The sequence below is a fragment of the Rhinopithecus bieti genome, unplaced genomic scaffold, assembly GCF_001698545.2.
Source record: "Rhinopithecus bieti isolate Rb0 unplaced genomic scaffold, ASM169854v2 scaffold_6712, whole genome shotgun sequence".
Classification (NCBI taxonomy): domain Eukaryota; kingdom Metazoa; phylum Chordata; class Mammalia; order Primates; family Cercopithecidae; genus Rhinopithecus; species Rhinopithecus bieti.
The window spans coordinates 220,776-243,045 of record NW_016805205.1 but is presented as its reverse complement, the minus strand read 5'-3'; positions in this window follow the sequence as shown (position 1 = coordinate 243,045).

The window sequence follows — 22,270 nt, the reverse complement described above, 5'->3', positions numbered from 1 at the left end:
GAGAATTGCTTGAACCCGGGAGGTGGAGGTTGCAGGGAGCCGAGATTGTGCCACTACACTCCAGCCTGGGTGACAGAACGAGACTCCGTCTCAAAAAAAAAAAAAAAAAAAAAAAGGGAGAGTATGAAGATATTTATGTTTTCTTAAACAATTGGCAATAAGAAAACTAGGGGAAGAACTTTAATTATCTTTCTCAAATCCACATAATGGAATGGAATGCATTATAAATTTGTACATGTAGAAGAAACACCTTTAATGTTTGACTCAATATTGAAATAACTGTAAATCCCTTCAGGATGGAACAAATTATAGACAGTTGGAAATACATATTGAGACTGTACAAAAGAGAGAACCTATGACAAGAAATCTATGTCTAGGAGTCATTTAAGATGAATCCTTAAGCCACCCAATGAGACTGGCCAGAAAGACATGGGGACATTTGTATCAACAGCATGCAAGTAAATAGAACAGCACAGACACTAAAAAAGTATAACCAAATATGGGAATTCACATTCCAGAGTGAAAATCATGAGCAGGAGCCACATTCTGAACAATCAGGGGATAAAGTGGCCACAGAATACAGGAGGCAGAAACGATGAAGGTGTGAATTATCTGGTTTAATTCTGGAAAACTAAGTCTTACTATTATAGAGTTCTTTTTCATGAGAGATTTTAAAGAAATAAAATTTTAATCAGTGCTACTTATCTTAAATGCTGAAACTTATTGTTACCACCTTTCAAGTGCTATAGCAAACCCACAAAGGTAGAAGATTAAGAAGATACCATCAGATTATAATTGTAAAATATTTGAGATCAGTACATCAGCTCATATGCAGTGGGTGGAGTGAAAGTCAGGTATCAGCGGATTGAGGAGTGAGGGATATAATGATCACTCTGATAACCTCTTTAGCAATTTATTGTTATCATTTAATGATAATCCTGTATTCCTACAGTATAGTCATTCAAGGAATGCAATCCTGTATTCCTACAGTATAGTCAATGCAATCCTGTATTCCTACAGTGTAGTTTAATGCAATCCTGTATTCCTACAGTATAGTCATTGAGGAATTTTGGTTTTCTGAATGTTGAATAACAGTGGAAGTAAACAGTATAAAAATCTACTTTTCATGCATCTTTCATGAAAGAAAGGGGTAGAGTTAGGGCCAACTCTGAGGAAGGGGTAGGATCTTTGTCCTTAAATTCTTAAAAATCAAAATTTAAAAAAAAAAGATGTTTTCTAGTGAAAAGACATTCTACATCAGATTTTTTTCTGCCCATCAGAAATAGAGAATTTCCAAATGAAGTTTAAAAGCTTTAAAATGTAGTATTAACAATAACTGAAATAAAACAATTTTTTTCTTGATTTGCCTTTGAAATGTACACATTAGAATAATAATGGTTCTGTTACATAAACTCTTACCTTTCAGGAATCAATCAATTCTGTAAGCTATTGTGGGAATCCAAAAGACAAAATAATATTACAATTAAAACTATGTCAAGAGTGGTGTGTGATCATTGTATTTATGTGACTACTAACAAATTACTGCTTTGAACACAGGTGAACTATCATTGTGATGTTTTATGATTTAATACAAGAGCTTTGATTCCAAAGAGTTTGATTTTTTAGAGCATTTAATTATGAGAAGTATTTAATCATTTCAAGAAAGTATTGTGCCATTTCCTGGACTGTGAATAATATAAGATTATAAATCAAATTTCCTTCAAAATCCTCACATTAACATTTTTCCATTGAAAACAAGAATAGAACAGAAAATATTACATCAATAGATTAAGTTTTAGAGAATTTAGATGGAATTATAAGATACTCCTCTTCCTCTCTGCTCCAAAATATGGGGCAGACAGCCTCCCGTGGCTCACACAACAGTATGGCTTTTTATCCCATGATTTTCCTTACTATATGCTTTCTCTTTTTGGGAATACAGTGTGGTTTTTTTTTTTTTTTTTTTTTTTTTTTTTTTTTTTTTTTTTTGTCTTTTCTTGACCCAGGTCTCTCACCTCTCATAATGTCTTAGTCATTAGGCCCCAAATGTTTGGAAAGCTTCCACATGGAGTTGTTTTCTCCGTTTTCCATGTGCCTGGAACATTTTGGATTATAAGAAGTTGGGAAAACGCAGCCATAAATGACTGCTGACAAGTAAGAGCTCTTCTGTCCTGAATGAAATCCAGTATAACCAGAACTTCCTGACATTGGTACAGCTTAGCTTAACCCCTTCGCCATGCCTTGCCACTGAGAACGCTGGGGAAGGTTCTGACTTTCCTTCCACTTAGTGAGCACTCTGCTCATGTGTCTTCGCCCTCCTAGTAAACCTCTTTTAACATCAATTTGTGGTTTAAAATTGTCAGGAAACCAAAAGGCAAGAAAAGGGACAAGGGAGGAGTGAATAAAGTTATATCGCTTTATATTTTAAAAATGTAGTCCATTATCAGGGGAAACCCCACCCCCGATATTTAATGTGGGTTCTTTTCTATTTCCCTATAAAGCGTCTGCTGGTCTGAGAAATAAAGGGAAAGAGTGCAAGAGAGAGAAATTTTAAAGCTGGGTGTTCGGGGGAGACATCACATGTCGGCAGGTTCCGTGATACCCCGAGCTGTAAAATCAGCAAGTTTTTATTAGTGATTTTCAAAAGGGGAGGGAGTGTACGAATAGGGTGTGGGTCACAGGGATCACATGTTTCACAAGGTAATAAAATATCACAAAGCAAATGGAGGCAGGGTGAGATCACAGGACCACAGGATGGGGCAAAATTAAAATTGCTAATGAAGTTTCAGGCACGCATTGTCATTGATAAAATCTTATCAGGAGACAGAATTTGAGAGCAGACAACCTGACTGACCAAAATTTATTAGGCGGGAATTTCCTCATCCTAATAAGCCTGGGAGCACTGCAGGAGACAGGGGCTTATTTCATCCCTTCAGCTTCGACCATAAAAGAAAGCGGCCTCCAAGGGGGCCATTCATAGACCTATCCTCAGGGGTGCATTCTCTTCCTCAGGGATGTTCCTTGCTGAGAAAAAGAATTCAGTGATATTTCTCCTATTTGCTTTTGAAAGAAGAGAAATATGGCTCTGCTCCGTCCGACTCACCGGCAGTCAGAGTTCAAGGTTATCTCTCTTGTTCCCTGAACGTTGCTGTTATCCTGTTCTTTTTTCAAGGTGCCCAGATTTCATATTGTTCAAACACACATGCTCTACAAACAATTTGTGTAGTTAAAGCAATCATCACAGGGTCCTGAGGCAACATACATCCTCCTCATCTTACAAAGATAACGGGATTAAGAGATTAAAGACAGGCATAGGAAATCACAAGGGCATTGATTGGGGAAGTGATAAGTGTCCATGAAATCTTCACAATTTATATTAAGATATTGCAGTAAAGACAGGCGTAAGAAATTATAAAAGTATTAATTTGGGGAACTAATAAATGTCTGTGAAATATTCACAATTCATGTTCTTCTGCCATGGTTTCAGCCAGTCCCTCTGTTCGGGGTCCCTGACTTCCTTCAACAGTCCATAAATAACAAATTACTTGCTGAAGTGAGGCAGAGCAAAGAAAAGCCTTGAAAACACATGTGGAAATTACTGTTTGTCATAGACTCAAATGGTTCACATACAGCATCATGATTAAAGGCAGAAGCGATTTATTTCAGTAGAATCACAATAGAGGATCTATTAGATGCCAGAAGGTAACTATCTCTCTGAAGTTCAAAGACTGCAGACATGGATAATACATAACTTTGTATCCTGAAAGATTCCATGTTTAGATAGAGCTTTCATTATCTGAGGAATGGTAGACTAAAACAAACAAAATAAAAATAAAACCACTGTAAGCCAAATAATTGTAAAAAACAGAAGATGCATATACCATAGCATGGTTTAGTTGCATACAACAAAGCAAAATTTAAACAATTAACAAACAGAAGGAAGGTGTTAGTATGTACCCAAGTTGCAGACATTTTTTTTTCCACTTGTCAAGTATTTGTGTATACCTTTCCTTTCTAGGACTATCCAGAGACTAAAATAGACATGTTCATTGACTGTAGATGTCATGAGATGTACAAGGCCAGATATAATCAGATCCATGCATGTTTGTATCTTTTTATAAGGTCAGGCTTTTACTGATGCTTATTTATTCATATAAGGCACAAGCTACATGGAGTTCCCAAGGAGGCAACTTTCCTTAGTATTATCTGTTCACTTGGCAGTCACAGCCAAGAGCACACAGGCTCAAACTGATCTACAAGTTAGTCAATATGGCAAACCATACATAGTAGTATAATGAATATATACATGTGATAGATTCAAATTTCCACATCAGAATAACATTTAACATTGTAAGAAAACCGTGTAGTATAGGGAAAGATGTTAATGAACTAGTCCAAGGATAGCAACATGGACAAGGGGAGTGTCTTGGACTACCATCCTTCCATCCTCTGGTGAGGGCGGTCTTACACCTCTGTCTTGCTGGGTATAGACTCTATTGATTAGACAAACATCTGGTCCCACTGATATGATGCCATTTGAAATATAAGATGAGGTCTTTTTCTAAAATGGAGTTACTTATGTCAATGGTGCTCTATACAGTGGATATTGTGATTTAGAAGAAAACAAATAACTTTTATAGATATACTTCTGGATACTGTGAACCCCCAAAATTTGAGACAGGTATTATCAGTTAATTTAGAAAGTTTATTTTGCCAAGGTTGAGGAATCAGCCCCATGACACAGCCTCAGGAAGCCCTGATGACATGTGCCCAAGGTGGTCAGGGCACAGCTTAGTTTTATACATTTTAGAGAGACATGAAACATCAATCAAGATATGTAAGAAGTACATTGGTATGGTGTGGAAAGGCAGGACAACTTGAAGCAAAGGCAGGAAGACTGGAAGCAGGGAGGGGGCTTCCAGGTCACAGATAGGTAAGAGACAACAAACAGTTGCATTCTTTCGAGTTTCTGATTAGCCTTTCCAAAGGAGTTAATCAGATATGCTTGTATCTCAGTGAGCAGAGGGATGACTTTGAATAGAGTGGGAAGCAGATTTGCCCTGAGCAATTCCCAGCTTGAAAGGGACTAAGACATTTTCCTTTCACATTTTCCTTTTCTTCTTAAAAATCTTTTGGAGAAAGCATTTTAGAAGAAAATGAGTCTCTGGTCTCAGGTTTCACCTGATCTCTTATTGCTAGGATGGTTTATTCCTAGATGGGTAGGTCCCAAAAGCTCATTTTTAGCAAGTTGTGAAGTCTCACATCCTATAAAGAGAAATTAGGGAGAAGTGGGGAGAAAAACAACAACAAACAAAAGAACAATCCTGGAAAATTAATATAAACCACATTACTCTGAAGTCTACACATCAGTACAGGTATGAAAGTGACTTATGTATGTAAATAGGTTGCGGCTATTTTCTTTTGAAGTTTAAGTTGTCTAGTTTCAGTTTGCAGGGCTTTAAGAAAGCACAAGTTAGTTTTCAGTGACTCACAATTAGGATAAATGGAAAACAAGAAGGAAATAAAATAAAACATTATTTTGAAGACTTGTAGCCAAGAAAAAATTAGAATTCAGCCCTAACTGTAGAAATAATAAAAATGGAGAAAACATTAGGGCAAGATTAGATCCTAACAACAGGTGTACTATAGTTTCTGAAACATAATTTTTCTCTCTCCAGTTTCCCATTTTACTAAAGATAAATCATGGTAGGACTGATTTTCTTTATTATACTTGGCCTAATTGTTTGTATGCATTACAGCAAAATAATTGTTTTACATAGGCTTTTAAATTGGCTTTAATGAAACTTTGTTCCATAGAAGGAATCTCAGATAAGACTTTTTAAAAGCTAAGCAGAGCCACGGATTTGTGCCATCAAATATCTATGAGTTGGGTGAATTTCCTCTCCTCTTGAGGTTCCAAGATAAACCCGGGTCTTCTGAGTCTGTCAGAAGGTGACATTCTTTACTTAGCACAGGTCAGAAACCCTGTAGAGGGACTACATACACAGAATATGAGGCCAAGGGTTTTATTAGCTCCATAACTCAATTTTGATTCCTTAAAGGAGAGCACACCATTCCAGTTAAATGGAAAATAACAAGTTTGGTAAAATAACTTGGTAAAATAACAAGTTTCTCCAATTGTGTCCTGTTACAAATGAAAACAGATTCTTTGTTGTTGTTGTTGTTGTTTGTTGTTTTGAGATGGATTTCACACTTGTCTCCCAGACTGGAATGCAATGGCATGATCACGGTTCACTGCAACTTCCGCCTCCTGGGTTCAAGCAATTCTCCTACTTCCACATCCCGAGTAGCTGGGATTATAGGTGCCCACCACCACACCCAGCTAATTTTTGTATTTTAGTAGAGATGGGGTTTCACCATGTTGGACAGGCTGGTCTCGAACTCCTGACCTCAGGTGACCCACCTGCCTTGGTCTCCCAAAGTGCTGGGATTGCAGGCATTAACCACCAATCCTGGCCTGAAAACAGATTTTTATTGCACTTATGCAAATAACTATTTTGCCCTAAGTTGAGAATACTCACAAATACATTCCAAATTCTGGATAAATCAGGTAGAGAGAAACAAATAAGCTCCAAATTGTACTCAGAGGACTATACTAAATTTTTTAAAGCTGTGAGTAGCTCAAAAGAAAAATTTTAAGACTCTGAAAAGCAAAACAAAGGATCAGCAAAGATTTTAAGCAAAAAATTACAAAGATTAGTTCAGTCCATGCGGTTAATTTCTGTTCTGCTTGATATTCATGAACATTTTAACTCTCCATGAGTCCTGAACATTTTTTCTCTATTCCAATGTTACAATCTTTGAAGCTATCAGAAACCTGCATTCATGAGCACCTATTAAAGTTTTATAGCTGATTATAAAATCACCTTCTAAAGAGGACCAAAACAAGACAACAATTGTCCATGGATGCAAAAAGATTTTAGGGCACCCATAGTCAAAGACATAATTGACAAAGAAATGTATTACCTCTGTGGTACACAATAACTTTAACTTAACGATTATGTTTATTACTGATAATGTACACTAAGTCATATCAAAATAACAGGAGTTTTCCATAATTTTGGAATACATACCAATAACATATTTTACAAATACAGCCCAAAGAAAATCAAGCACCATTTAATATTTGACAATTCTTCTGGTATAATTTTATACCAAATAAGCCAAATAATGTCATTTTGGACTTTAGGGAAATTAATATCTTAAAGGATTAATTAGGTCAGAAAAAGACACAATTAGTAGTTTGATTTTGGAAACTTGTCAAATGTAAAAGGTTTAAAACACTTGATACCACAAAATAGAATTACAGGTTATTGTGAAGTCATTCATGTAACCAAAGTGGTAACTCAAGCATTTCAAAAAAGTGAAAACCTTCCTTCTTTGAGAGAGGAGACTTAATTTTCCAAATAAGAAGTCCTAATAAAATTGGGAGGCCAAGGCAGGCGGATCATGAGGTCAGGAGGTCGAGACCATCCTGACTAACATGGTGAAACCTGTCTCTACTAAAAACATAAAAAATTAGCTGGGCGTGGTGGCGGGCATCTGTAGTCCCAGCTACTCAGGAGGCTGAGGCAGGAGAATGGCGTGAACCCGGCAGGCGAGGTTGCAGTGAGCTGAGATCATGCCACTGGCGACAAGAGTGAGACTGCTTCTCAAAAAAAAAAAAAAAAAAAAATGAAATCTAATAAAAAAGAGTATGAAAAGCCAATATAAGTTGTTTTTTCAAAATTTTGTAACCCAACTATGAAATTTAATCCTTGATAATAAGATATAACTTTTAAGCCTTTTATAACCTTTATTAAGGAGTTGGTTAGTTCTTCAAGAAAACCTTGCTAATCTGACACAGGGGTCCATATGCTGGTCTTGCATCAGTGTGTCTTTGACATTAATGATTTATTTATAGAGAAATTTAACTTATTTTATCTTTCAAAATCGGCCCTTACAATCTTATGCACTCTGTGATAGTTCCTGGGCCTTGAAAAGTTGAAATGGCTTTAATTTCTGGCTCTGTGTCTCAGGAATGCAGTTTATTTTGATTGACATCTTCTACAGGGCCTGAAGATGAGACTTTAATTGCTGTCAGTGTTTAAGATTTAGCAGGACTTGGTGTCCTTTTTAGATCCAGGAGCCGAAGCTCTGTAACTCAATGTCGCAAGAAATTTAAAAGCACATACATGAAGACACATGGATGTAATAACCTTAATTTAAAAAATTATCTCAGTTTTTTTTCTAAGCAAACTAAAATTTAATAATAATACGACAGCTTGATCATATTAAAGATTTATTTTTTTCCCAAAATAAATCCTCTTATTGTGACTTACACCAACTGTTCATAACATGCTTGGGACTTTCTGGTTTTTCCTGAATATCCCTCCTTCTTAAACAACCAGTCATTTTATCTAAGACTAAATCTGCCATACAAGATGCTTTCTCATATAAAATTGTTTCTCTTTAAGGTTTCTTACCACACACAAAATCTCTTTATTTTTGTAATTTTCCTTACATCTCTTTTTTATTTCCTGGTTCTTTTACCTTGCTTTATATATAATCTTTAAATAAGTTTTGAATTAGACAACACTTGTTCACCTTTTCACCTTTTTTTTTTTAAAGAAAAGGACACACTTTTATTTTTCTTGCAAGAATGTTCTTCTACAATATAGATTGGAAAATATCCAAATAATGAAATATCTATTTAATTTAATACAACTTTAGATTATGAATTATGACATTTGTCTACGAGTATTTATCTTATGACATTTACCTAATTATTTTATTTTAATGGTTTACCTAGATTATTTATGAAAACTGTGATAGTTGTGATTTAAAGTTATAGATTACCATTGCAAAAATATAACTGAGGCAGTGAAAGTCATATGACCTAACAGACTCCATCTTGCTTCTAGCTTCCAAGCTGTCCTTGCTCATTTTTGGACTTTGGGAGGAACTTGGTTTATGGTTTAGCTTTGAAACAAAAGCAGTAACAGTCTTTTCCCAAAACAAACCTCCTTACTGCCTATGAACTAGACTCCCTAAAGCCACAAGATTAGAAGTTATGGTAATCTTACTAAATTTAAGAAGTAGCTGTTTTCATTAAACCAATATCAATATCTTATTTATTAAAAATTACACAAGCAAAGATCACTCTGTTTTGGACTGGGTTTACAGTTTTGTAACCCCCATGCCAAATTTTGATACCTTATACTATTTGGCAGGGATAAGTATGAAATTGCCTGATTAATAAATGCCAAAAAAAGTATGCTGGCAATTCCTCAGACATTTCTGATATTACTTTACTCCTAATTTTTAAAGCTAGCTTATTTATTAAAGATTTTACTTAAGTTACATAAACTTGAAAAGCATTTGACTAGTTTTTTCTTTTTTCCTAATAAAGTATTTGATTTAAATGCTTTCATTTTTCTTTAAGCCAATTAATTAGACCCCTTTATATATTTTCAGTAGTGAGACATTGTATACATAATACATAAATATATAGAGGTATTGGGCATGTCAGTGGAAATACATTTTATAGATTCATAAAGACCATTTATTTTTCCTATCTGAGACTTTTAGATCCTTGATAACCTGTTTTACAACCCTAGGCAGTTGGTAGCTAAATAGCCTTAAATTTGTGTATTAAAGGAAACAACTCAGGTGAAAATTATATAGCAAAATTTACATCATAAGGTACAGAGAGAAGAAGTCTGGTGGTGCTGGAGGAAGACACCTTTACAGTGCGCTTAAAAAACTTTTTTTAAACAAAGATATTTCTGAGTGTCTAAACTACATTATTCCTTAAAAACCCAAGTGTAGCCTCTGTTGTAATAACTATGTTAGCCAATAAATCAGGTGAAAACAGAATTCAGTCAACCGATAAGAAAAATAAAAGCTTTTGCTCAAATAAAGCAAGATCTTAGAAGAGAAAAACAAATACTCAAACAAACAAAACCAAAACCATGAAGGCCTTTTGAATACAAATATGCACACATACACATGCACATCTTGGATGTTATCCTTTTAGTTAAGTTGACTTTTAACCATTAAACTTTTAAAACATCTTTTAAATCTCATTACCATATATCAGCTAGGACAAAATATGCTGCTATTTCAGCAGTACTACCATTGCTCTTTCAGTTTGGTTTGACTGCAAAAACGTGGCCTCGTTATGTAAGTAAAGCCCCTTTAGTAGTCAAAATCAAAAATCTTTTCTCTTTTCTTTTCCCCTTTGCTGACCATTTTCCTCCCACTTGAAAGGCTTTGTTCCCCAAGGAACTCTTCGGATTTAACCAAGCTGGGATGTGTGTCGGACCCAAAATGTGCTGCTGGCAGACCTAGCTCTTCAGGGTCATGACCCCCTGAACCTGTTTGGTTCACCCATGTCTCAGCTACCTGGCACAGCGTGTCAGGGCCTCAAGGTGCAGGAGGGGTCAGCTCCTCGTATGTACCTGCCATCTGAGATTAAACACCAAGTATGTTCTTCTGCAGGGGAACCTATTTAGAGCCATGGCTTGTCTGAGGGAGTGTTTCTCCCAGACACCCTCACATGATTCTCAGTCACCTGAGAATGCCACGAAAGGCTGAGGGGAGCAAGGTGCTCTTATTTCTTTGGAGTGGAAGATTTCCACGTTAATGAGCTAGAAGGTTTGGAGTTGGTCAGATCCGATAAGCGAAAGCAATGAAACACACACACAAAAACCCAGCAAGACCAGAAACAAACAACAAAACAGTTTAGGAAAACTAATAATGATCACACAAATTACATGATTTCTGAGTGCTCTAAATGTAAGCAGAAATTAACACCCGCTGCTTGTTAATGCTAACTTTAGTTGCTTAAAAAGAATTTGCAAGACAGAATCCCAAACCAGTTACTTACCTTGTGATGGGTCTCAGGCTATAGACTGGTCTCTCCCATTCTAGAAGCGGGGAAAAATAAAACTCCTCTTCCATGTTGGAAGTGAGCTCAGACTCCATAAAGGAGTTACCTGACTTCCATTGTCATGAAAGTAGGAAGACATGCCTTCCTTGTTGGAAGCAAGTAGGTCTCCAAAAAAAGAGGAGTTATACAGCAAAACAAACTTTAGATCTCAGCCAAATTTTGAGAGATTAGGGATTCATTGGAGGAGGTGCTCAAAGACCTCTGCAAATTGTTCTATTGGTTTGAGCCATAGAGTTAGCTGATGCGGGTCCCAAGCACTCATAGGAGAGTCACAGGTCAGTGGCATCTTCACGCAGAATCCTCCTGTGGTTACCAAAATGTGAACCCCCAAAATCTGAGACAGGTCTCAGTTAATTTAGCAAGTTTCTTTTGCCAAGGTCAAGGATGCATGCCTGTGACACAGCCTCAGGAAGTCCTGACGATATGTGCTACAGTGGTCCGGGAACAGCTTAGTTGTATATGTTTTAGGGAGACAGGAGACATCAGTCAAAATATGTAAGAAGTACATTGGTTCAGTTTGGGAAGGCGGGACAACTTGAAGCAAAGGCAAGAAGACTGGAAGCCAGAAGAGGGCTTCCAGGTCACAGATAGGTGAGAGATAATGAACTGTTGCCTCCTTTTGACTTTCTGATTAGCCTTTCCAAAGGAGCTAATCAGATATGCATCTATCGGCCGGGCGCGGTGGCTCAAGCCTGTAATCCCAGCACTTTGGGAGGCCGAGACGGGCGGATTACGAGGTCAGGAGATCGAGACCATCCTGGCTAACACAGTGAAACCCCGTCTCTACTAAAAAAATACAAAAAACGAGCCGGGCGAGGTGGCGGGCGCCTGTAGTCCCAGCTACTCGGGAGGCTGAGGCAGGAGAATGGCATGAACCCGGGAGGCGGAGCTTGCAGTGAGCTGAGATCCGGCCACTGCAATCCAGCCCGGGCGACAGAGCGAGACTCCAGCTCAAAAAAAAAAAAAAAAAAAAAAAAAAAAAGATATGCATCTATCTCAGTGAGCATAGGAATAACTTTGAATAGAATGGGAGGCAGATTTGCCCTGAGCAGTTCCCAGCTTGAAAGGGCCCAAGATATTTTCCTTTCACAATCTGTATGTGACTCATTACTAGCAGTAATTTACAGTCAGGGTTACAGGACTATGAAAGTCAGAGCTGCCATCTGCACCCTTCTTGCATGAATTTTTTTCCATGTGGTGAGAAAGAACTCTTGCCACCTCTGGGATAACAGTCCTATAGCACTGGGATCCGAGGGGGAAAAATAAATAACTTTATAGTTCACTTTGGAAAAAAATCTCAGGAAAAATATTTGATGGTCGTGTCTGAGGGCATATGCAAACAAGATTCAGATTTTTTTAAATTTGCTATGCCTCATTCTCTAAGTTTTTAGTCAAAATCTAAAAAACTGAAAATATTTTACTAGAAATATTTATCTAGAAAAATGTAGGTGCAAAATGAGCAAGTTTGTGATTTCTGGAACTAGCTAAGCATAGCAGTAATTAGAAAAAGAATCACAAAGGAAAATACAGATAACGTTTCTAAACCTTTAAAATTAACAATAAAAGACCAAAAACCAAATTAAATGCAATTGCAAACATAGGAATATAGAGAAAAGGATAAAGAATGTTCTTGCACATTAAGAAGAAAAACATGAATTATCCAAAATAATACACATAAAATCTTTTTTAAAAAAAACAACAAAAAAAGGGACATACAAAGAGCCTAGAACCATATGGGAAAATGTGGAGAAATAATCAGCATCATAAACATAAAAATAGTTTTCTGTTGTAATCAAGGCAATTTAGGATTGGCATAAGAACAAAGCAGCGAACAGAATACAGAGCAACAAACAGAATGAAGTCCATAAATAGACCCACACATATATGATCTTAACTTTAAATTTTCACTTCTCTGGATTAGGCCAAGAAGTTTTAGATAGCCCACAGAAGGCCTGGGCTGTGAAAAAATATATATAAGTTTGCACTTGATCAAAATATTATATTATTTATTCCATTATTTGATGTCTGTTTCTCCTGTTTTCTCCAGCAAGAATCCTCATCCAATATATGTTGACAACTTGTATACATCTAAACTTTGTCTCTCAATTTCTCCTCGCCCCCTTTCCTTTCTTGTGTAATTTATTTGCCCATGACACTTTCTTATATACCTAAGAATATTTCTGAGAATATTAAATACTTGTATCTTAATGTCAATTTCTGTTTTTAATAATTTTTTTGTGTGTAAATGCTTACATGTGATGTGATGGTTTTTATTTTTCTTTTATTCTGCTGTTTTCTTCAAACATTTGTTGGCTATTCCTTGGTTTTTACCATCTGTGGCAGAATTGATTCTGCTCTTCTTCATGGGGCCAGAGTAGCAGAATGCCTGCAGGTCCTTGGTGGCTTCCCTTGTGTTACAAGCAGGTTTGTGCCTTAACCTTAAATTAGCATTTGCCAGGAACTCAGCCAAGCTGGAAGAGAGAGCTGAACTTCCAGATCTTGGAGTAGCTCATGAAAGCAAAAACACAGGTCTTATTTTAGGGAATGTCAACAAATTACCTTGTCCATTAAGATTATTTCTCATTTGTTCTTTTCTGTTTTATAAAAGCCATATCTTCGTTAACTTATTTTGAACACTTTTAACATTTCTATTGACTTGGTGCATTTGAATGTGTGTAAACACATATCTCAAAGTTCATAGACTTTGTCCATGTGCACTGCTTACTATAGTTATATACAGTGAGTGGGAAGAATAAGATGATGTTTCCTGATTGCTAGTTCAGACAGTTTAACATTATTTGAATTGTTTTCAATTTTGATGTTAATATTGTAATTTTTTAAAAAGTCTAAGAACCATCAACAAAGTAAAATTCTGCTGAAAAGTAAAATAGGATTGTGATTTTTCTTATACACTTTTTATTTAGCAAAAGAAACTAGGCCATTAGTAACCTTGAGAATAGTAGTTTTATTGATCAAGTTTGGTAACATCAGAGAAAACTTTTAAAAACATTGTTAGGGAGTTAAGTCTGATTTATTCAAACTATTTTAACATTGATTAAAACAATTTTTAAGAAAAGACAGAATCCCAAACAAGCAAAATTTTAAGGCACTTAATAAAGAGACATGATTGCCTCACATATCTTATGCTTCTCTTTTGAGAGTACATACTAATATATAAAGAAAATTTCTGACAAGAAATTATATGTTAAACATTAACCACATTTAATATTTAATTATTACATTTAACATTAAAACTATCACATGTAAAAGTATTTTATGAAACTTTAAGTGTGTATATACATTCTTTTTGATATATGTATATTTTAATTTCAACTTTTATTTTAGATATGGGGGTACATTTATAGGTTTGTTACCGTGGGAATACTGTGTAATGCTGAGTTTTGGGGTATGGCCCCGGTATGGTTTGGCTCTGTGTTCCCAACCAAATCTCACCTCGAATTGTAATCCCCACATAGAGGGAGGGACCTTGTGGGAGGTGATTGGATAATGGGGGTGGATTCCCCCATGCTGTTCTCGTGATAGTGAGTGAGTTCTCATGAGTTATGACGGTTTAAAGGTGTGTGGTTTCCTTCACTTTAAATCTCTCTCTCTCTCTCCTGCCACCTTGTGAAGAAGATGCTTCCTTCCCTTTTACCTTCCACCATGATTCTAAGTTTCCTGAGGCCTCCCCAGCAATGTGGAACTGTAAGTCAATTAGACCTTTATAAATTTTCCAGTATCAGGTAGTTCTTTATAAGAGTGTGAAAATGGACTAATACAGATCCTATCACTCAGATAGTGAGCAGAGTATCAGATAGGTGATTTTCCAACCTATGACCCACTCCTGCTCTCTCTGTCGAGTATTCTGCAGTGTCTATTATTCTTGTATTAATGTCCATGTATGCTCAATGCTCTCTCTCTCACTTATAAGTGAGAACATGTAGTATTTGGTTTTTCTATTCCTAAGTTAGTTCACTTAGGATTATGGCCCACAACTATATCCATGTTGCTGCAGAGGGTATGAGTTCATTTTTGTTATGGCTGTATAGTATTCCATAGTGTCTATGTACCACATTTTCTTTATTCAATCTATGTTGATGGGCACGTCAGTTGATTTCAAGTATTAGCTATTGTGAATAGTGCAACAATGAACATATGAGTATATGTGCCTTTTTGGTAGAATAATTTATTTTCCTTTGGGTACATACCCAGTAGTGAAATGGTAGGTGTCTTTAAGTTCTTTGTAAAATCTCCAGACTGTTTTCTACAGTGGCTGGACTAGTTTACATTCTCATCAACAGTATATAACATTTCCTTTTCTCTGAAGCCTCACCAGCATCTGTTATTCCTTGACTTTTTAGTAATAGCCATTTTGACTGATGTGAGATGGTATATCATTGTATTAATTTGCATTTCTGTGATGATTAGTAATGATGAGCATTTTTTCCTATGTTCAGTGGTCACTTGTATACCTTCTTTTGAGAAGTATCTCTTCATGTGATTTGCACATTTTTAATAGGCTAAATGTTTTTTGCTTGTTAATTTGTTTAATTCTCTATAGATGCTTGTATTAGCCCATTCACACACTGCTGTAAAGAACTACCCGAGACTGGGTAATTTAGAAAGAAAAAAGTTTTAATTAAATCACAGTTCTGCATTGCTGGAGAGGCTTCAGGAAACTTACAATCATGGCAGAAATTGAAGGGGAAGTAAGCCCCTTCTTCCCAAAGTGGCAGGGGAGAGAGAGAGAGAGAGAGAGAGAGAGAGAGCGCAAAGAAAGCCACACACATTTTTTTGAGATGGAGTCTTGCTCGGTCACCCAGGCTGAAGTGCAATGGTATGATCTTGGCTCACTGCAACCTCTGCCTCCTGGGTTCAGTTGATTCTCCCACCTCAGCCTTCTGGGTAGCTGGGATTACAGGCACTTGCTAACATGACTGGCTAATTTTTGTAAAGATGGGGGTTTCATCATGTTGGCCAGGCTAGTCTTGAACTCCTGACCTCAGGTGATCTGCCTGCCTCGGCCTCCCAAAGTGCTGGGATTACAGACGTGGTGTAAGCCACCACACTGTCAGTCACACACTTCTAAACCATGATATCTCGTGAGAACTCACTATTATGAAAACAGTCATTGAGGAGCTGCCCCTGGGATCCAGTCACTTCCCACTAAGTCCTTCCTTCGACATATGGGGATTACAAGATACGGGTGGGGACACAGAGCTAAACTATATCAATACTGGATATTAGACTTTTGTTGAAAGAATGGTTTGTGAATAACTTCTCCTATTCTGCAGGTTGTTTGCTCTGCTACAAGTTTCTTTTGCTGTACAGAAGCTCTTTGGTTTAAGTCCCACGTGTCTACTTTTGGTTATGTTACAATTGCTTTTCAAGACTTAGTCATAAATTCTTTACTAAGGCCACTGTTGAGAAGAGTATTTCCTAGGTTATCTTCTAGGATTTTTATAGTGGGAAGTCTTACATTTAAATAGTTGATTTGTTTTGAGTTAATTTTTGTATATGGTGAAAAGTAGGGGTCCAGTTTTACTCTTTGACGTATGGCTAGCCAGATATTCTAGCATCAAATATTTAATAGAGAGTCCTTTCCCCATTGCTTGTTTCTGTCAGACTTGTCAAGGGTTGTGGGTTTGTGACTTCACTTCTGTGTTCTCTATTCTGCTCCATTGGTTTATGCATCTGCTTTTGTACGGTGCCCTGCTGTTTTGGTCACTCTACCCTTATAGTGTAATTTGAAGTCAGGTTGTGTGATGTGTCCAGCTTTGTTCTTTTTGCTTAGGATTCCTCTAGCTATTTGGGCTCTTTTTTGGTTCCATGTGAATGTTATAATAGTGTTTCTAATGATCTGAAGAATAACATTAGTAGTTTGATAGGAATAGTATTCAATCTGTAAATTGCTTCAGGCAGTATGGCCATTTTAACAATAGTGTTTTTTCCAATCCATGAGCATGAAATGCGTTTCTATTGATTTGAGTTATCTTTCACTTATTTCAGTAGTGTTTTGTGTTCTTCTTGTAGAGATCTTTCACCTCCTTGGTTAAATGTATTCCTAAATATTTCATTTTCCTTTTGACTATTGTAAATGGGAATATGTTCTTGATTTGATGCTCAGCCTAAACATTATTGGTGTACAGAAATTCTACTAATTTTTGTACATTGATTTTGTATCTTCAAATTTTATTAAAGTCATTCATCAGTCTTAGGTATCGTTTGGCAGAATCTTCAGGATTTTCTAGGTATAGAATCATATCATCAGCAAAGAGAGATAGTTTGACTTCTTCTTTTCCTATTTGGATTCCCTTTATTTCTTTCTCTTTCCTGAATGCTTGAACTAGGACTTCCAGGACTAGATTGAACAGGAGTGCTGACAGTGGGCATCCTTGTTTTACTCCAGTTCTCAAGGAAAATTGTTAGAGCTTTTGCCAGTTGAGTAAGATATTGTCCATGGGTTTGTCATAGATGGATCTTATTATTTTGTGGTATGTTCCTTTGATGCTGAGTCTGTTGAGGGTTTTTACCATGAAGGGATTTATCAAAGGCTTTCTCTATGTCTATTGAGATGATTATGTGGTTTTTGCTTTTAATTCTGTTTATGTGGTGAAACACATTTATTGATTTGCATATGTTGAAACAGCCGTGTATCCCAGGAATAAAGCCTTCCTGATTGTGATATATTAACTTTTTTATGTGCTGCTGGATTTGGTTTGCTAGTATTTTTTCTTTTTTGAAGATGTTTCTGTCTACGTTCATCAGGAATATTGGGCTGAAGGTTTCTTTTTTTAAATCCAGGTGTGCATATCTGGCTGATACTGGCTTCAAAGAATGGTTAGGAAGAAGCCCTTCCTCCTTGATTTTTTGGAATAGTTTTGTGCAGGGTCGCTTTCAGTGTAGTAGAATTCAGCTGGGAAACCAACTGGTCCAGAGCGTTTTTTGGTTGGTAGGTTTTTCATTACTGATTCCATTTCAGAAGTTGACATTGGTCTATTCAGGGTAACAGTCCCTTCTTGATTCAATCTTGGAAAATTGTGTGCTTACAGAAAGTATCCATTTCCTCTAGATTTTCTAATTTGTGTGCTTAGAGTTATTCATAATAGTTTCTGAGGATATTTTGTATTTCTGTGGGATCAGTTGTGATATTGATAAAAAACAGCTTTTTCATTTCCAGTTGTGCTTTCCTGGGTCTTTCTTTTTCTTTGTTAAACTACTGGCCTATCAATCTTATTTGTTTTTTTGAAAACCAAGTCTTGGTTTTATCAATCTTTTGTATGGATTTTTACACACTGATTTCATTAAGTTATTCTCCAATTCCAGTGATTTATTATTCTTTTGCTAGCTTTGGGATTTTTCTCCCCCCTAGTTCCTTCCCCTTAGTTGCCCTGGTTTCTTCCTTTCCAAAGTTAGATTGTTAATTTGAGATTCTTCTAACTTCTTGATGAAGACATTTAGGGCTACAGACTTTCCTCTTAACACTGCCTTGGCTGTATCCAGAGATTTTGGTAAGTTTTGTCCCTATTTTCATTAATTTCAAATAATTTTTTTTATTTCTGCCTTAATTTTGATGGTGGCCCAGGAGTTATTTGGGAGTAAGTTATTTAATTTCATGTATTTGTATAGTTTGGGGAGATGTTGATATTGATTTCTGCTATTATTGTACTGTGATTCAAGAATGTGCTTGGTATGACTTCAATCATTTTGAATTTATTGAGACTTTTTATGATCAAGCATGTGGTTGATCTTAGAATATATTCTGTGTGCAGATGAGAAAAATGTATATTTTTTGGTTGCTGGGTGGAGTGTTCTGTAGCTGTCTGAGGTCCAGTTAGTGAAGTGTCAAGTTTAAATCCAGAGTTTCTTTGTTAACTTTCTGCCCTGATGATTTAACACTGTCGGTAGGATGTTCAAGCCTCTCACTATTATTTTGTGGTTGTCTAAGTTTTTTCATTGAACAAGAAGAAGTTGTTTTATGAATGTGTGTGCTCCAGTGCTGGGTGCATATATATTTAGAATAGTTAAGGCTTCTTGTTGTTTTGTACCCTTTATCATTATGTAATGCCTTTTACTCTCCTTCTTAATTATTGATTTAAAGTCTGTTTTATTTGATACAAGTATAGTGACTCCTGCTCTTTTTTCCTTTCAGTTTGCATGGTAGAATTTTCTCCATTCTTTTACTTTGAGCCTGTTGGTGTTATTATATGTGAGATGGGTTTCTTAAAGAAATCTGACATTTGGGGCTTGTCTTTTTATTAGGCTTTCTACTCTGTGTCTTTTAAGTGTGCCTTAATCCCATTTATATTCAAGGTTACTATTGATATGAGTGATTTTCATTTTGTCATCATTTTTTTAGCTGGCCGTTATGTAGACTTAATAATGCAGTTGCTTTATAGTACTTGTGGACTATGTGCTGAGGGGTGTTTTGCGGTAGCAGGCTCTTTCAATTCTATGTTTAGCACTACCTCAATATGTCCCCCTCACCAGGGACCTGAGGACCTTAGGACCCCCCCACCAGGTCCACTTCTGGGGATCGCTTGTAAGTCTGGTCTAGTTTAAATATATTCCCTCAGAATTTGCTTTCTGAGTAGGATTTTATTTCATCTTCACTTAAGAAGCTTAGTTTGGCAGCATATGAAATTCTTGGTTGGAATTTTTTTTCTTTAAGTTGCTAAAAATAGGCCCCCAATTCTTCTGGCTTATAAGGTTTCTGCTGAAAGTTCTGCTGTAAGCCTGATGGATTCCCTTTGTAAGTTATCTGCCCCATCTTTCTGGCTGCCTTTAAGATTTTTTTCTTTTGTGTTGACTTTAGTGAATCTGATGACCATGTGACTTGGGCATGGTTGTCTTGTATAGTATCTGGCTAGGGTCCCCTATATTTCTTGGATTTGCAGGTCAACCTCTCTAGTGAAATTAGGAAAATTTTCATGGACTATGTCCTCAAATATATTTTCCAAGTTGTTTATTATTTCTCTCTCTCAAGAATGCCAATGAGTCATAGATTTGGTCTCTGCATAATTGCATATTTCTCAGAGGTTTTGTTCATTTTTCTTGATTCTTTTCTCTTTATTTTTGTCTGAATGAGTTAACTCAATTACCTGTCTTCAAGCTCTGAGATTTTTTTTTCTCTCCTTGGTCTATTCTGCTCTTAATACTTTTGATTGTATTTTGAAATTCTCATAGTGACTTTTTCAGCTCAAGAAGCTCAATTTGGGTCTCTCTTAAAATGGCTTCTTAGTCTTTCAACTCTTGAATCATTTTACTGAATTGCTTTGCTTCCTTGGATTGAGTTTCAGCTTTCTCCTGGTCTTGATAAGCTTCCTAGCCATCCAGATTCTGAATTCCATGTCTCTCATTTCAGACATTTCAGACTGATTAACCATTGCTGGGAACCTAGTGGGCCTATTTGGAGGCAAGGGGACACTCTGGCTTTCTGAACTACCAGAGTTCTTATGCTGATATTTTCCCATCTGGGAAGGCTGGTATTCCTTTAACTGTGATGGAAATCCAGTATAGTCAGTTGGCTTTGTTTCTGGAGGTTTTCAGAGGGCTAAGGCTCTGTTCAGGGTCTTTGTTGAATTCTTGCCCTTGGTTTATCCACAGGGAGAATTAGCAGAGTGACTTTTTCGTTGTTGTAGTTTGGGCTCTGATTGGTAGATAGTGCTTGAGAGCAATGGATGGTAGACAGGCTCTTATTTAGCAGCATGGCTCCTTTGTGGATCCTTGGATTTGCAGCTATGCGAAGGGGGAGAGAGGTGACCTCCTCACCAGGTCCACTCCTGGGAGTTGGGGGCGCCACCTCTTATCACTGGCACTTGGCCACCAATTCCATTTATTTATTTATTTTTAATTTGATGTTTCAGCCTCACAGCTCCCTTGAACAGAGGTCCAGCAGGGAAATAGACCACATCCTTAATGGACCTGCCCTGTGGAGGGAGGCACATCTAGGTTCTAGGTCAACCTGTGAACCTGTGCAATTCACTTTTCTCGGTTTTCTGATAGTGTGGGCTCCTCCCCAACTTGAGTGCAGGGCACAGATCCTGGCTAGATAATCCTGAGCCATGGGCCATGGCCCTGGTGTACCAGAACCTGTTTGCAGCTCCCTTCTCCAGATCCTTGGGACTGGGTCCCAGGTGTGCTATAGGATCTGAAGGGCTCCCAGGCTTCCAGAATGCACTTAGGTGGCACAAAGCACCCAGGCTGGGAGTGGAGCTATGCTGTGGACAGGCTTCTGCAGGGTGGCCAGGTCGGAGCCCTGGGAGGGGCTGACAGGCAGGTGTCCTGTGGGACAGATGTGCCTCAGTCCCACAAGGAAGGTGGCCCTGCTTTCTCCCCAGTGGTTAGCTAGGGGAGCCTGTCAAAGGGAGACAGGCAGCCCTTGGTGGGTTAGGCTCCGCCAAAGCTGTCCCTAACACAAAGATTCCTGGTGCCATGCCTGCTGCAGCTCTGTCTCTGTCAAATCTCTGAAGACATCCACCTACCAACTCAAATGTCCATGGCAGGTGTGAGGTCCCCAGGCTCCAAGACTCTTCACTTACCCCTTCCTCAGACACTGTTTGAGGCCAGGAAGCAGCCCTAGCATTCAGTTACCCCACACAGAGTTTCCAGCTTCCTCCCTCTTCAGCCTCACTGTCCGCATCTTCTTTACATCCACAGTTGGTATCTTCCTTACAAAGATCTGTTCAAATTATGTTGATTTAGTCAAAATCTTGGCCTGTTTCCATGGGAGCAGCACTTCCCACCTGCGTTGAATTGGCCATCTTAAGACCCCAGTTGATGTATAATTTTTAAATATTTAATAGAAACTTTAAAATATTTGAAAAATTTATCTTACATTATCACACTGCTCATTCTGAATTGTCAGCTTCCATGAGTTTAATCATTAACTGTCTGAACTATGTATTCTTCAAATTAAAACAAATGACATAATTATTTGGAATAATTTTTCTAAAGGTGGACAACATGATATTTCTGTAGTATTATTCAATTACTAATATTTGGGCAGCACCCAGCAAGTTAGATAACTGACTTGATAGTTTGTAAGGTTAATCTCATTTACACTTCTTTTAGTCCAGGTATTATTTTCTCCCATAAACAACTATTGTTTATAAAATCACTGTCAAGGAAAGATTAAAACAGTTTGATTTAATGAACTAAAAGAAGTGGAAAGTTTGTTTATTAAATGAAAGAATTCAGAGATCTGAGCTCAATATAAGATGAGTATACATCTTAAATGAAATAAAGGGAATAATAGGAAAGAAATAAGTCAGATGAATATCTCAACATTTTTCATCAAGGAAAATATAGGAAAAA